The 12,362-nt window shown below is 32.8% G+C and overlaps 1 long non-coding RNA gene across 1 annotated transcript; it reads right to left on the bottom strand.

The window, feature by feature from the left end:
* Positions 1-8,537: 8,537 nt before the first annotated feature.
* LOC125419049 (uncharacterized) lies at positions 8,538-10,822 on the bottom strand. The gene is made up of 2 exons (XR_007238038.2): positions 10,337-10,822; positions 8,538-9,289 (listed from the first exon to the last, which is right to left on the bottom strand). It is a non-coding gene; the product is annotated as an uncharacterized LOC125419049 (long non-coding RNA).
* Between the last annotated feature and the right edge of the window lie 1,540 nt (positions 10,823-12,362).

Below are 12,362 nucleotides of genomic sequence, written 5' to 3' on the forward strand. Positions count from 1 at the left end.
CAAAATTCTAACAAGATGGTTGAAAAATTCAAATTTCAACAATTAAGCATGAAAAATTTTCAAATAGGCTATTGATTTTAAATTTCCTCCCCCAAAATTTAAAACCAACATTGTCCCCAATGTTTAAAATTAAAAAGAAAGGTTAGAGAAAACATACTTGGGGGTGAGAGAAGTTCACCCCCAAACTTTGATTCTTTTGGCCTTTCAATGATAAGGGCTTCTTGATGAAAGGATACAATGTTGCTTCAAGTTCCTCAAGCAAAATCCAAGATCTCTAAGATTATTAGATCATTCGTTCTTGTTGAAGAAGGTCCAAGATCGTAGCTTCTTGGTCATGTTTGAAAGAAAAATTATATTTTTAGAACCAGCGAAATTGAACGACTAATCTGAAGCCTGTGTGATACCACAATCTCTTTAACATAAATTTTTCCCTACCGGTACTGACGTTTGTTTCCCAACATACAACGAATTGACTTAGATTTTGGACATAGTACCACCAAAATCTTTTACTGCGAAATATTATGTACCTAAGCTTTACCACACTTATACTATGCACATAATGCAAATTCCTTTTCTCAATTCTTCCCTATCTCCAAAATGAGAGCTCCAAAAGGCTATATATAGCTTCATAAAACCACCTCCCAAAAACTCAAATGGAAAGAAAATTAAAAGTCATTACAACCCAATTAAAGCATGCCATCAATTCTCCATTAATGCAAAACATAACGTTAAATCATTCAATTCGAAAAATGTTATAAACATTACAATCCCTAGCTTGAATGATTTGATGACTGAGGATAATGTAGGACGCTAGTGGTAAAGCTTTACGGTTGGAATCTGCATAAGATAGGTAGATGTTACCCTTTAACCTTCTCTTATGAGACTATATTTACTTTACTAATTAATGATAGGGACGATATATTTGACCTATTTTTTCATTTGTGTAAAGTATAATATAGTTTACATATGATTCCTTCCCAATACACTTTAATTTTCACTGTTATGTTCATTTTAGCCTTGAACACGTTTTTGGTTCTATGAGAGTTTCTATAAAATTGAGCCCTTAACAATTTTTCTTTGAAGTGGCCACTCTTCTTTCTGACATAAGTGATTCTTATTTCCAATGTAATCGGCATGATTATGCATAGATTATGAAGTACACACATATAAGAATCATTAAGAGCTTATTTTATGCTTAACCATCATCTATCACTGTTTCATCGTAGGAATAGGCAGAGGTTAACATCCACAATGATCCTTACCAGTCTTTACAATTTCGTTTTCCCAATAAACCTATAACTTAGGATCTTCAGTCAACTAAGTTAGGTTTCTATCACATCGACTTTCCTTACGGGCTTCAATCCCACTCCTCTCGGTGACTTCTCAACTAACTATTTGGTTAGCAGATCTGCAATGTTATTTTTCAACTTTATATAATCTATCAAGATAATTCCAATTAAGATTAACTATCTAATTGAATTATGTCTATGACAAAGGTATCTAGACTTTCCATTATACATAATATTTCATGTCCTACCAATCGTAGATTGACTATCATAATATATACTTATTGTTGGCACAGCTTTAGGCCACCTTAGAATGTTCTCTAAAAATTGGCTTAGCCATTAAGTCTCTTCACCATATTTATCCAGTATAATAAACTCAGACTCTATCGAGAATCAAGCTATACCTGTTTGTTTTGAGGGCTTTCATTTTAGGGTTGCATCTGTTAATGTGAATACATAGCCACTCCTGAACTCTGAATTCTTGATCTTTGATATTCAATTTACATCCTGTATCCTTATAATACAGGAGAATATCTTGTATAGTATAGTCCATAATCACGAATATATTGTAAACATCTTAGTACTCTTAGCAATTCCTTCCAATGATTTTTATTTGGATTACTCGTGTATCTATTTAGTCTACTCATAGCATAGGCTATGTCTGGTTTTGTACACTTATCAGGTATATCAGATTTCCAATCACCCTTGCATATTCCACTTAAGGCACATTCTCCTTTTTATTTTTTTGATAACTGTAAACTCAGATCTATAAGTGTTCTGGCTATACCGGTATCCTCTTTACAAAATTTAGCCCGTATTTTATTCACATAATGTGCTTAACTAAGAATGATTGCATTCGAAGGCCTAGTGATTTTCATTTCTAAAATCAATCCTATTCCTGTCGATGACTTCTCAAATAATCCTTTGGTTAGTAGATCTGCAATGTTATCTTTCGACATTATATAGTCTATCAAGATAACGCCAGTTGAGATTAACTATCTAACGGAATTATATGACAAATGTGTCTAGACTTTTCTATTATACATAATATTTCGTGCCCTACTAATCGCAGATTGACTATCATAATGTATACTTATTGCCGACATAGGTTTAGACCATCTCGGAATTTTCTTTAAAAATTGGCTTAGCCATTAAGTCTCTTCACAACATTTATCTAATGTAATAAACTCAGATTCTATCGAGAATAAAGCTATAACAGTTTGTTTTGAGGACTTTCATATTATGGTTGCACTTGCTAATGTGAATACATAGCCACTCGTGGACTTTGAATTCTTGATATTTAATATCCATTTTACATCACTATATCCTTCTAATACAGCATAATATTTTGTATAGTGTAGTCCATAATCACGAGTATATCGTAAAAATCTTAGTACTCTTAACAATTTATTCCAATGATCTTCATTTGGATTATTTGTGTATCTACTTAGTCTACTCATAGTATGGACTATGTCGGGTCTTGTACAACTCATTAGGTACATCAGATTTTCAATCACTCTTGCATATTCCACTTAACATATATTCTCCCTTTTATTTTTTGGGTAAGTGTAAACTCATATCTATGAGTGTTTTGGCTATAACGGTATCGTCTTTACAAAATTTAGCCTATATTTTATTCGCATAATGTGTTTGACTAAGAATGATTGCATTCAAAGCCCTAGTGATTTTCACTCCCAAAATCAATCCCATTCCTCTTGGTGACTTCTCAACTAACCCTATGGTTAGCAGATCTGCAATGCTATCTTTCAACTTTATATAGTTGATCAAGATAAATCCAGTTGAGATTAAATATCTAATGGAATAATGTGTATGACAAATGTGTCTAGACTTTCCATTATACATAATATTTTGTGCCCTACCAATCGCAAATTGACTATCACAATGTATACTTATTACTGGCACAGATTTATGTCACCTTAGATTGTTTTCTAAAAATTGGCTTAGCCATTAAATCTATTCACCATATTTGTCGAATATAATAAACTCAAATTCTATCAAAAATCAAGCTATAACAATTTGTTTTGAGGACTTTCATGTTACGGTTGCACCTGCTAATGTGTATACATAGCCACTCGTGAACTTTGAATTCTTGATATCTGATATCCAATTTTCATCACTGTATCCTTCTAATACAGCGGAATATCTTGTATAGTGTAGTCCATAATCACGAATATATTGTAAACATCTTGGTACTCTTAATAATTCCTTCCAATGATCTTCATTTGGATTACTCATGTATCTACTTAGTCTACTCATAGCATAGGCTATGTCTGGGCTTGTACAACTCATCAGGTACATCAAATTTTCAATCACCCTTGCAAAGTCCACTTAACATACATTTACCTTTTATTTTCTGGATAAGTGTAAACTCATATCTATGAGTGTTCTGGCTATACCAGTATCGCCTTTACAAAATTTAGTCCGTATTTTATCCACATAATGTGTTTGACTAAGAATGATTGCATTCAAAGTCCTAGTGATTTTCACTCCCAAAATCAATCTCATTCCTCTCGGTTACTTCTCAACTAACATTTTGGTTAGCAGATCTGCAATGCTATCTTTCGACTTTGTCTATCAAGATAACTCCGGTTTAGATTAACTATCTAATGGAATTATGTCTATGACAAATGTGTCAAGATTTTCCATTATACATAATATTTCATGCCCTACCAATCGCAGATTGACTATTACAATGTATACTTATTGCTGGCACAGATTCAAATCACCTTAGATTGTTTTCTAAAAATTGGCTTAGCCATTAAATCTATTCACCATATTTATCGAATATAATAAACTCAGATTCTATCAAGAATCAAGCTATAACAATTTATTTTGAAGACTTTTATATTACGGCTGCACCTGCTAATATGTATACATAGCCACTCGTGAACTTTGAATTCTTGATATTTGGTATCCAATTTGCATCACTGTATCATTCTAATACAGTGAAATATCTTGTATAGTGTAGTCCATAATCACGAATATATTGTAAACATGTTGGTACTTTTAACAATTCCTTCTAACGATCTTCATTTGGATTACTTATGTATCTACTTAGTCTACTCATAGCATATGCTATGTCTGGTCGTGTGCAACTCATCAGACACATCAGATTTTCAATCACCCTTGCGTATTCCACTTAAGATGCATTCTCCTTTTTATTTTTTGGATAAGTGTAAACTCATATCTATGAGTGTTTTGACTATACCAGTATCATGTTTACTAAACTTAGCCAATGTTTTATCTACATAATGTGTTTGACTAAGAATGATTGCATTCAAAATCCTAGTGATTTTCACTCCTAAAATCAATCCATTCCTCTTGGTGACTTCTCAACTAACCCTTTGGTTAGTAGATATGCAATTTTATTTTTCGACTTTATATAGTCTATCAAGATAACTCCAGTTGAAATAAGTTGTCTACATGAATTATATTTATAAAAAATGTGTTTAGACTTTCCATTATACGTAATATTTTATGCGCTGCCAATCGCAAATTGACTATCACAATGTATACTTATTGCTGGCACAAGTTTAGGCATCCTTAGAATGTTCTCTAAAAATTGGCTTGGCCATTAAGTCTCTTCACCACATTTATCTAATGTAATAAACTCAGATTCTATCGAGAATCAAGCTATAACTGTTTATTTGGAGGACTTTCGTGTTATGGTTGCACCTACTAATGTGAATACATAGCCACTCATGGATTTTGAATTCTTAATATCTGATATCCAATTTTCATCACTGTATCCTTCTAATATAGCAGAATATCTTGTATAGTGTAGTACGTAATCACGAGTATATCGTAAATATCTTAGTACTCTTAATAATTCCTTCCAATGATCTTCATTTGGATTACTTATGTGTCTACTTAGTTTACTCATAGCATAGGCTCTGTCTGGTCTTGTACAACTCATCAGGTACATCAAATTTCCAATCACCCTTGCGTGTTCCACTTAAGACACATCCTTCATTTTATTTTTTGGATAAGTGTAAACTGATATATATGAGTGTTCTGGCTATACCGGTATTGTTTTATTAAACTTAACCAATATTTTATCAACATCATATTTTTGTCTAAGAATGATTGCATTTGAAGTCTTAGTGATTTTCACTCATAAAATCACAATTGCAAGATCCATATCTTTCATGTCAAATTTTTATTTTAATATGGCTTTGTAGTTTGGACCATATTGTCATCATTACCTACAATGAATATATTATCTACAAACAAACAAAGAATGACATATCATACCCTGTATCTTTTATACAAATAAATTTGTCACTTATTTATTTTAAATTCATTATTTAACATGGCACTATCAAATATTTTATGCCACTGCTTTGGAGCTTGTTTTAGTCGATATAAGTATTTCACCAATCTACAGATTTCTTTTCTTGTCCTCATGTAGAGAGGCCCGCAGGCCGTTTGATATAGATATCTTCATCAAGTTCTCCATTAAAAAAAAGACTGTTTTAACATTCATTTGATGTACTTTAAGATCGCGCAATGAAGTGATTGCCAGTACCATCATTATGGATTTTATTCTCGTTACTAGAGAATATGTATCAAAATAATTAAGGCTCTCCTGTTGCTTGTACACCTTAATTATAAGTCTTGCTTTGTATTTATCTATTGTTCCATCTACGTTCATTCTCCTTCTAAATATTCATTTGTAACCCAATGGTTTACAACTTAAAGGAAGATCTACTAACTTCTAGCTGCGATTCTAAAAGATGAAATCAATATTACTTTTTATGACTTCTTTCCATAAATTCTCTTCAAGAGAGTATACAGCTTCTTGAAATCTCTAAGGTTCACTTTTTGGCATGTAAGTAAAAAAATCCAAACCGAAGAATTTTTCTATTCTTACTCTCTTGCTTTGTTTAAACTCAACCTGAGTCTCAACTTCAGTCTTCTGTTCTTGATCACTATCATGATTATCTTCATTGATAGTATCATATATTCATTTAAATGAACTTGATCCTTCTTTGAACTTAGAAGGAAAAATATGCTCGAAAAATGATGCATTTTTCGATTCAATTATCGTGTTCTTGTGTATATCAAAAATTTCAAACTTATACACAAGAAACCAATATACATTATTATTTTGAGCATAACCTATGAAGATGCGATCAATTGTTGTTTGACCTATTTTCACTTTCTTAGGAGTAGATACCACTACTTTGCCTAAACACCCGCACATTCGTAAGTATTTATATGAAAATTGTCTTCCTTTTCGAAGCTCATAAGGCGTCTACACTTGATTCTTTTAAGGCACCTTCTTTAAAAGTTAATTCATTAACAAAATGGCTTCCCCCATAAGTTCTGAGATAATCCAAAACTTATCTGCATTACATTCATCATATCTTTCAAGGTACGATTTTTTCATTCAGCCACACCATTTGATTGTGGCAAATATGATGGAGTAACTTCATGTCTAATACCATGTTGAGCACAATACTCACCGCCACGATCACTTCTTATTACTTCAATATTTTTGTTGAGTTGAATTTTAACTTTAGTTTTATAAAGAATAAACTTCTCTATTATATCATCCTTGCTTTTAATTAAGTATACATAGCAATATTTCGTGATATCATCGGCAAAAGTGATAAAATACTTATTGCATCCTCTAGTTGGTGTGAATTTCAAGTCACATATATGACTATGGATTAAATCCAAATGTTCGATATTCATTTCACTTGTTTGATATGATAACCTCGTAGTTTTTGCTTGTGCACAAATTTTATATTTATGATTGAAATCAATTTCAAATGTGGGAATATGATTCAAGTTAATTAACTTCTGCAGAGAATTATAATTAACATGACCTAGTTAACTATGTCACAGATTGGAAAACTCAAGCAAGTAAAAGAAGTACTGGCTTTATTAATCTTATTAGATTTTATAGTCATTACATTTAATTTAAACAAACCACTGACTATATAGCCTTTCCCTACAAACATTTCAAACTTAGACAAAACAACCTTACCAAACTCAAACACCAAACGAAAACCATGCTTACTCAGAAGCGATCCATACACTAGATTTTGCTAATGTCTGGACACATTGTTCAAAGTTAAGTTCTTTCCAAAGGTCATCTTTAGGACTACCTTGCCTCCCCTTGGACTTCATGTGTGGTTGAATTCCCAATGAATAACTTCTCTCCATTTTTATTTGGTTCGAAGGAAGTGAATAAACTCTTGTCTGAACATACATAGTGGATCACATCAGTATCAATCCACCACTTATTAGCGTTTGATCCCACCAAGTTTACTTCAGAGACAAAAGCACTGAGATCGATATCATCAACCTCTTAAGTGATTTACTCCACCATTTGTGCCTCTTTGTTCTACTTCTTTTTTAGCAGCCTATAGTTAAACGCTCTGTGACTTATCTTATCACAGTTGAAGCATTTACCGTGAAATTTTGCCTTCATGAAGATCCCTTATTTAAGCTCCAGTTTAGAATCCTTGAAATCTTTTTCAGTCTTCTTTTTATTCTTGGAGCTTTGACTATGCTCCATAATATTGGTCTTGACCATGACATGCAAAAATCTTTTGTTAGATCTTCTATTGTCATCTTTGATACAAAGTTTTCCAACAAAAGTCTCCACATCCACTTCCTTCCTCTTATGTTTAAGATAACTGTTGAAGTCTTTCCACCTAGGCTGTAGCTTCTTAATTATAGATGTTACTTGAAAGGCTTTACAAATTATCGTCCTTTCAGAATGAATCTCTTGAATAAACACTTGTAATTCATGTACTTCATTTATCAAAGGCTTTGAATCCACCATTTTTAAATTCCAATAACGGCCTACTATAAACTTTTTGGTACCAACATTCTCAGTTTTATATTTGCGGTCCAAAATTTTCCACAGCTTTTTTGTAGTTTTCGTACTACAGTACATCTCGTACAAAGCATTTGATAGGCCATTCACGATATAATTCTGATACAAGTAATCTGAATCTTTCCATGCATCCACTGCCATGAGTGTTTCTTTATCACTCTGTTCATTACTCGGAGGTGCTTTTTCAATCAAAAACCCCGCAAGGTTCAAAGTGGTTAACTAAAACAGCATCTTTGGTTGTCATATCTTAAAATGTGGTTCATTAAATTTCTTTGGTTGTTTAGCATGATTTGTAGGAATAACAACTAGTGCAAGAGTAGGTATTTGGACCACAGGAGTTCAAGTTGACACTTGTGCAGCATGCACAGTTGTCCACGTATTACAAGTCACATTATCATATCCACTTGTCATTTTTGTAAACACAATATAGAAATCAATTAATTGCTGTTTAAAACCCCAACAAACTAATCAAACCCAACTTTCAATAAGAAAATAAAACAATGCGATTTTTCTAAATTTTTCTATATACACCCATAAAATACTGTATACACCTGCAAAATTACAGTGCACACCCATAAAATTGTTGTATACACTATAACATTGCTGTGTACACTACAAAATTGTTATATACATCCAAAGAATTATTCGATACACCCACCAACATCGATATCATCACTGACATCATCGCTAACCTCACGCTAATGTCATCGATGTCATGCTACTTGGCATGATGATGTGGCATTATGTTGCTGTGGCATGGTGATATGGCATTATAGTGACATGTCATGGTGACGTGTCACAACATAACATGTGGCACTCCAATTCTTCTCTTGTGGGCCAACATCTCATGGGCTAAGCTTTTGATATCAGGGTTTGAACCTGGGTTGAAATACTAGCCAACTTACACATAAGCTGAGCTTTAACATGGGCTTAGCTAAATACAACACAGCAAATTTTCAAGCTACAGCCCACAGGCCCACATACAAACAAGTTTATATAGATTGGTTGATTAACCCAAAACCTGACCTGTGGACCTACGCGCTGACCTTAAGCCGAGTTGTTCTTTATCCGTTTCACTAGTAAACAGATTGACTAACCTGGTTAAATTTTTCCATTGATTTTTTGCGTTCTGACAACAAAAAATCATCAGAAAGTCTCCAAAATATACATAAAATCATGGGTAATCAGATTATGAATATAATTTTTGATAAAAACAAGGAAAAGAATATACCAACTCAATTTAAGCCAAGGGTATGAAATTTAAAAAAAAAAAAAAAACAAAAAATTAATGAAATTTAATCCCACAACAACAGAATGAAAGGATCATAACCAAATACCATAAACACATAGTCAATTCACATGTAAAGAAAACCCATGGTTTTACAAATTTTTTTTTTTTCAAAAAAATACCCAGCAAACATATATAAACAATTAGTGAGAATATTCATCTTAAGATTGTAAGAAAAATTATATTTCCAGAACCTTTGAGATTGAATGACTAATCCGAGGCCTGTGTGATACCACAATTTCCTTTAAACAAATTTTGCCCCACCAGTGCAGATAACTCTGTGATGTTCGTCTCCCAAAATACAATAGATTGATTTAGATTTTGGACATGACATCACCAAAATTTTTCACTGTAAATTATTATGTACCTAAACTTTACCACACTAACAGTATGGACACAATGCAAATTCCTTATTTTAGTTATTCTCTATCTCCAAAAGGAAAGCTCAAAAAGGCTACATATAGCTTCATTAAATCACCTCCCAAAAATCCAAATGGAAGGAAAATTAAAAGTCATTACAACCCAATTAAAACATGCCATCAATTCTCCCTTAATGTAAAATGTAACGTTAAATTATTCAATTAAAAAAAAAAAATTTGTTATAAACGCTACAATGTTAACATTCCCAAACTCATTCATTTCTTCAAACACATTGTGAGCAATTTCACTTTTCTTCGCAACTCATTCTTTTGACAATTGATCAATCCAAATTTAAAACCTCTCAAATGAAATTCAAAAATCTTACACAAAACACTTCAACAAATCCACCGTGTCCCCTCAAACAACAATTTAAGCTCAAAAGCTCATCAATTCAACATCACAACACTTCTCAAAATCCAAGCAAGTCTCAATGAAATTCTTTTAAAAGAATGAAGAAAGAGAGCTTACTCGGTAAAATTTGCTCCTTAATTGACAATTTCTTCGCTTTTGTGAGATACCCACTTGATTTTCTTCACAATTTGGATGAGAAGTCTTGTTGTTCTTCGTGATGAGAAAAGAAGAAAAATTTTATGTAGAAGAGAAAGTGATGGGTTCGGTTGGATTAGTGTGAATGACAAAATTTATTTATTTATTTATTTATTTCTAAATATTTGGTGAAATTTGTTGAAAATTTCGGCGGGTAGAGTTGGAAGTGCATGGAGGTGTTCTTGAATTGGTGGAAGCGAAGAAGAAAAAAGAAGAAAAGAGAATTATTTATTTATTTATTTATTTTATTTTGAATTGGGGTAGGAATCAGCGTCGAGCAGAAAAAAGAAAGAGATTGAGTGTTAATTAGGAGACATGTGAGTTGCACATGGAAATTTAATGGCATAGTTGTAATTTCAAATAGGATTTTAAATGAACACGTGTGTGGCACATGACCTAAATGAGAAGAAATAGAATTGAGAACTTGCTGCGAACACCATCCAGGCGCGGAGTGAATTTGGTACACGCCAAATTGGAGTGAAGTTGAAGCGTGGACTGCTCTTTCTTGCGTGAAAATGAGGCATGAATACTGGCGTGAAGCTGATGAACATGCCACAAAGGAAGATGAACGTGGAGCTTCAATGGGTACACGCCAACTTGGAGTGACTGGACGCCACCCATTCTGTGAGAGCTGCTCTTCCCTTGTGCGATGCTGCATCTGTTTGCGTAGAGTGAAGCATGAACACGCCAACATGGCGTAGAGTAACGCCAGGTTCACTATGAGTTTCGAAAACCTGTCTTGCTTGAATTGTAGTTGGTGTGTAGTGAGGTGTGGAGAAGGATGAGCGCAGCGTGGAGCTGGTTGAACAAGCCAAAATGGCATAGAATGACCCGACCCAATTTGCAGAATTTGAAGAATTCCTCACGAGAAGAAGATGGGCGTGGGGGCAAGCTGGAATTTCATGCTGGAATTTTCCTGAACTAGAGAGCAGTCATTCTGCAAAAGCTAAACACACACAGCTTGCCACCTGTATATTTCACACCTCCTAATTCATTTTCTTTAAATTTTGACAATTTTTCAAATTTGACCGATCTGCACAGCTCTTTTTTAGCATTTCACTCAATTCTTCAACTTCAACTTCATCTTGAATGCTTGCAACTAATCCAATATGAACACATCTTTAAAACTTGGAATTTGAATTTCCAATTATCAAGAATCCGACAAAATGCAAGAAAAAGAATTATGAAAATATTATTAAAATATCAAAATTAGCCTAATAAATCTAATTATGACTTAATAAAATTAAAGGCCAAAAAAAAAAAAATTTAAAAGGAAGAGTGAAGATTTACAAAGAACTTGGGTTGCGTCATGGGAACCGCTTGGTTTTCTGTTTTTATCTTGACATAGTCAAGCCAAAAACCAAATTTTAAACTTTAACTTTGGTTCTCTCTGCAAACTTTAACTTTGGTTCTATTTAGAAGTGGCAATTTGAGTCATGACACGATGATACGATTCGAAAACGACACAGAATAAATGAGTTTGGATTTATCATAAATGTATTTGAGTCATAATCGGGTCAACCCGTTTAACACGATTATTAATCGTATTATTTTTTGATTAACCCGTTTAATTCGAAATTGATCCGCTATAACCCATTTATTAAACGTGTCATTTCAACGTGACACGGTTATATTCCTATTACAACCCATTTAAATTTAATTTTAAATTATAATTTTACCCATAATATAATATTTAATAAGTAAAAAATATTATAAATTAAAAAACTTTATAAAAGTAATCTTTTATTATTAATTTTTTGAAAGACAAATTTTTAAAAGTAATTTTTATTATTAATAGGTTAATTTTTAAGTTAACAGATCAATATTCAGGTTAATAGGTTAACAGATCAACATGATCTGTTAAAGTAATCGTATTAAATGAGTCGTGTTGAGTTGACCTATTTATAAATAGCATTACGATAGGTGTCAAGTGGAAGTGCAGTGATGT

This window comes from Ziziphus jujuba, chromosome 1 (genome assembly GCF_031755915.1).
Source record: "Ziziphus jujuba cultivar Dongzao chromosome 1, ASM3175591v1".
NCBI classification, from domain to species: domain Eukaryota; kingdom Viridiplantae; phylum Streptophyta; class Magnoliopsida; order Rosales; family Rhamnaceae; genus Ziziphus; species Ziziphus jujuba.